This window comes from Vicia villosa, linkage group LG6, assembly GCF_029867415.1.
Source record: "Vicia villosa cultivar HV-30 ecotype Madison, WI linkage group LG6, Vvil1.0, whole genome shotgun sequence".
Classification (NCBI taxonomy): Eukaryota; Viridiplantae; Streptophyta; class Magnoliopsida; order Fabales; family Fabaceae; genus Vicia; species Vicia villosa.
In genome coordinates this window covers 25,529,962-25,535,903 of record NC_081185.1, presented here as the reverse complement: position 1 = coordinate 25,535,903, position 5,942 = coordinate 25,529,962, and positions in this window count along the sequence as shown.

The following is a 5,942-nucleotide window of genomic DNA, read 5'->3' as shown; positions in this document are numbered from 1 at the left end:
CGAATGATGCATGCGAGGAGAGGTGTTGGCTACTGCCTTGACTCGTCGGGCGAGTGAAGAGGCTCTTCGGGCAAGAGACTTGAGAAATTGGAAAAGTTGTCTACTACCTTCAATCATCGGGCGAACGGGGGTACTCGCCGGGCGATTGATGCCTGATCTAGAAAAATTTGTAAAGACCGTAACTTGAGTTTTCAGACTCTGTTTGACGCGTCGTTCGAAGCGTGAGAGAGCTAATACCTACTCTGGTGGAATAAAATGAATTGTAGGACACGATTTTCTAGTAATTTTTTGATGATGAGATGATGATGTCTGGTGATGAATAATAGCGGGTATGCTTTTTAATATGAAATTGAATTATTGATGACTCATTAATACTTGATTTGTGTTATATGATGGTTTGTGATGTTGATGTGATGTATGTGCGACGTATGTGTGATTATGAAGCAAGGGATGAAGTATGATTAAAATAATGAATAATAAATCGATCCTATGTTAGGGATCTTTGGAGGAAGATGACTATGTCATCAATGATGATGAATTGGTACCACATATATGAGTTTATTAATGTTGCATCTCATTAATTGTGACACTGCATAATACTTGAAATAAGTGATGTACTTGATGTAATTTTTGAGTTGGAGTATTTGTTGTTGTCCATTTGCTATGACTACTATATCTATTACTTATGCTTTTTATAATGATTGAAATTTACTCATTCTTTATGTTTGAATGTTGCCTCCATTTGATCCAAAAAAAATGTTTCCTCCACGTGGGTAACGCGCAGGTAATCACGAGTAGTCTGCGGAAGTATAGACGATAGCTTCGGAGTGTGTTTACTTTAGTTTCGTTGAAACCAGTGGGTCTTGCTCTGATATATAACATCTGGGTTGGGATTGATTGATTTGAGAACGATGATTATCTTTGTTATGTTTAAAGAATTTTTGTATTAATTTTGTAATCATGTCGTTATAAGCATGAATTGTGGTGTTTCCGTTGATACTTGAGTTACCTTTAATTGTATTGGTGAATTATGATGAATACTTTTTGAATTGTTTATTCCACTGCTAAATTTGAAGTGATTTGCTTAATATGTTAAAGATGTTATCCATGCTTAAAATGTTTAGAAACCCGTGTTACGGAGCAGAGCTATGTGTTGAATGATGTTTAGCAAAGATGTGACATCCTTGTTATTAATTTGCGTTTATTTATTTAATAAAATATTCGTGAAAATCGTGGGATTTTAGAAGGGTGTTACAATGAAGACAAGGTTATGAAGACCCTCTCATACAGTTTTTTATCCTTTTAAGCATGTTTTATCAACACGAATTTTGAAGCCTGTGTAGATTAAAAGATAATATCAAAAAGGTTTTACATGAGAAAATAGTACACATTACAAGATCACCATTCTCTCCACTACCCTAATTTCATGGTATTTGAATTGTACTATACATTCTTGCGATCCGTTATGCAAGAATACAACTGGAATTTTGTAATTTCCTTTTCTTCCCTCCAACTGATCTTTCATTGCCTTTATAACAGAGTGCTGAAGATATAGAAAGAAGAACTTTTGATCAAGCATCTTTATCACGACATATTTCTTACAAATAGAGAGAAAAAAACTCAAGAATATTTTCAACACACTCAAGAACATTTTTGTTCATACTCACTCTTTCATTGAAAACATCTTTATGTGTAATTCTTTGTATTTCATTTTGTGTAATTTTCTTTCATAGAAGAATTCTTGTAACACATCTTGTATCTCAACTTTTGACTTTTTTCCCTTGAGAGACTAGGGTATAGTCAGAATTCTTAAGAAGATAATCTTTGTGTTTGTAATCAAGTTTGATTATAGTGGATTAAGTCCTTGTGAGAAGGCAAAATCACCTTGGCGGGTGGATTGGAGGTAGCTTTGTTAACAACGAACCATGATAACAATATTGGTGTTCATTATTTTTATTCTAAGTTATTTTTTTGTTGTCTTGGGTAGCGAAAAAATTTCAATCTTAAAACCCAGTTCAAACCCCCCCTTTTCTTATGTTTCGTTAACCTTCAACTTGCTGGGTTAATTGTTTGGTGTTTTATAGGATGAAAAAATGGAATGAGTTTTTATTTTGGAAAATGGGAATGCATGTTGATGAATACAGATGCATGAGTTTTTTTATATGCTAAAACATTTTTATGGAAATGTAAATTCATCCCACGCATGGATGCAATGCAATGTCATATGAGGGCTCAAGACGATATGGATATGGAGTAACATGGGTAATTGGATAATAAAACAGCCTATTGAGGAAGGCTCCTTACTATATAATTGTTCTAAGCTTTCATATTCAAACCACTCACAAATGATAGCTCTAGGGTTTTTGATAAAAAGATTCTAGAGTCATCGACCTTAGTCGGAATTTTGTCATGCATCAGGCTAGGCATTTTATGACAAACTTCGTGAAAAAGATATACTTTAAGTGAAGTTTTTATGTTAACCAAGGTGGACACCTTGGGTTCTAACACTATGTAACCTCCATACTCCAAACGGTTCTAAAAGGTTCATAGAATCACGGACCTTAGTCGAAATTCTGCCATGCAATAGGATAGCCGCTTTATGACGAACTTTACAAAAAAGATCTACTCTAGGTGGAATATTCATGTTAACCATACAAGGTGTATACCTTGGGAGCTAAAACTACACAACCACTGATTAAACTTTGGGTTTTGCACAAAGCCCGGGTATAGAGCTTCACTCAAATTACATATCTCCATCCCACAATTAATATATACAAAGATGAATAAAGTATAATAAAGCAAGATAATAAAAAAATAGAAATACACGAGAAGAAACAAAATCAAGTAGCATTTGTCGCAAATCTAGCGAAACAAGGTTTGACTCTCTAGGGGTCCCAACTGAAGTCACCAATTGTCATGGTGCAAAAAATACCTGAGCGGATGAACACTTGAAATTCATTGAAGTCTCCACAAAAATTTATTTTTAAAGGAAAAACATCGATAAAACCCTAAAATAACAAAATATACTCACAGCAACCAAATTAATGTTCGGGAGTCGATTATGCGTGAGGAAGATATTAGCACCCACATATTCGTTGTACTCAATGAGAACTGTTTAATTAGTTTTGTAAATAATAGTATTAGCATAATGTAGTTGTTTTCTTCTAATTATTATAACATATTTGCAAAAATAAAGAAAGGAAAATAGGTTTTTTTTTTTATCAGGGTGTTTGACAAGATTGCGAATCTTGCTCCTACGTATCTGCAATGAGGAAGTCAAAGTTACGTAGTTCTGGGTGGTAAATGCCTGTTTGTTGGTCGATTTTAACGAAAGATGTTTAGGTCGCATTCGAGCGGAAAACATTGCTTGCTAGCTATCCAAACATGAGAGTAATGAATGTTGTTTGTGCTTCCCGTCAGAATGGTTAACATGATCCATATTCTATCGAGTTATGTTTTTATTGCATTCAAGCGGAAAACGTTGCTTACTACTTGCACATGGGAGGAATGAAGCGTTAATTTGTGCTTCACATCGAATTGAATTTGTTTATAAAAAAGTTTTCGTCACACTAAATCATAGAAAATAGATTTGATGAGTTGTGCCGATGACAAATACCCAAACATTCGTCGATAAAATGTACATCATGCCAGGGTAGAAATTGATTTATTTTCTAAATTTAGAATCAAGAGTATATATTATTTTTAAAATTTTAATTGAGAAGGATGGAGTAAAAGCCAATCAATAATCAATAAAATGAAATTAAAAACAAATCAATAATCAATAAAATGAAATTAAAAACAAATCAATAATCAATAAAATGACTTTTTTTTCCTTCTATTTCTACTTTCCATTGAATTCATTCTACACAAGTCTAGATTCTTCCAAAATAAAAAGTAATAATAAAACGAAAATAAAAGCCAACATATAGCAGAAATTATGCTATTGGATTAATCTAGTGGTTAAAAATTGTGATAAAAAATATATCATCGCTATAAAATGCACCCACACACGTTCTCTGTCGAGTTATCGCCCTCGCCGCTTGAAAACCTAAACTAAAAACCTATCAACAAAACCGATTCAGATCTCTGAATCTGAGTCACATCAACCACCAACAACACCAGATCTCTCCCTCTACCAGAAGAACACTGCTTCAGATTCAATTTGTCATGTTAATTGGATGCGTAAGCATGTAATTGACGAAGGTGAGTGGTTGAAACGAGTGATTGAATCTGGATCAATGGGTTATACAAAACGAGACACATACGAGGAGTCCTCTTTTTTGTCTCATTTTGCATAATCCATTGATCAAGGTATTCTCATAATTCATTCATTCTCATAATTCATTCGTTATGTATTTTCTGTTATATTTGATGTTCTTTTGATGTTAATGATATAACCCCCTACTGTTTTTGTAGTATCTATTCTGTGTGCTGTTTGTTGTGTTGGTTTACTCTACTTGTTGTTTGTTAATATGTTTAGATTGAAAACAGTAACAATAGTTTGGAATTCAGATTTTGTTGTGTCTCTTTTTCTTTTTTAGGTAAAATAATGTCATCGTTCAGCTAGAAAGATGTTTTGGAAAATTTTTGGAATGTTTCCTGGATCAGTTGTTGGATTTGGTGCCTCACCTAGCCTTCTTCTATTTTGATTTCTAGCCATAGGGCCCTATCATCAATTTTTAGTACTTCTGTTTTGTCAAATAAAGTTTAGTTTGATTTTTTCGTTTCTTTCATTAAAATTAGATTTCTAAGATTTGTAATTGTTTTAAGAATTGTAATTATTTTATTATTTTTAATAAAATAGATAATTCCTTTTATTTTGGTTTAATGGTATATACAAGCATTACCCTTATTATTATTATTGTTGTTATTATTATTCATGGATTTGTGATATTTGGACAAATAGACATCTCAAAAGCAAAATCAGAAGATGTCAAATTAACATTTTTGATATTGATATATTAAGTGAAGAGCCATTTTAGTTGTTCATAAAAATTAAATAATTTAAATTAATTTTAAATTATGACTGGAATGCCACAATGTGTTTGATTTTTTATTATTTAAATACTAAATTAATTTTTAATTTTAATTTTATTTTTAAATAATTCGAATTTAATAATATTCAAAAAAATATCAAAATTGTTTCTCATAAAGAATTACTTCTAAATAATATGTTAAGTCTTTACCACGAATATGCATTCATGACAAATCATTCTCAAGATTTTTAATAATATTAAATAATTTTTCTAGAAATTATTGTGGAAAGATACAGTTAAGTGCAATATTGTGAACTTCTCTAGAAATTTTATTAACTTAGTTGTGCAAGATGAAGTGAAGGAGGATTGGCGTCTTACTTGTTATTATGGTTTTCCGGAGAGACACCGACGTAGTGATGCATGGAATATGTTGCGAGAGCTGCGTGATTTGTCTAGTGCCCCTTGGTGTGTTATCGGTGACTTGAATGATCTTCTTTCACAACAAGATAAGATTGGCCTTCATCCTCACCCGAATTGGCTGTGTGCTGGTTTTCGTGAAGCGGTTACCGATTGCAATCTCTTGGATCTCACGTTAGAAGGCCATCAATTTACTTGGAGCAAAAGCCGAGGGTCTGAGCATGCTATTGAGGAGCGCTTGGACCGGGGCCTTGTCTCTCAAGATTGGCTGGATATTTTTCCAGAGGCTAAATTGTTTAACTTGTTGGCTTCACATTCAGACCATAACCCCATTCTGCTGCAATGTGAACCATCCCAACCGTCACGCCGCAAGAATTATTCTTTCAGGTTCGAAAAACGCGTGGCTGAAGGAAGATGAGCTGAATGATATTGTTAGTAAAGGGTGGAAACTTGATGAACATGATGGAGTCCTGAATCGTATTAGTAATTGTGCGGCGGAACTTTCGAAGTGGAATAAGCTAAAGTTCTCTCAGCAGCATAAAGATCTTA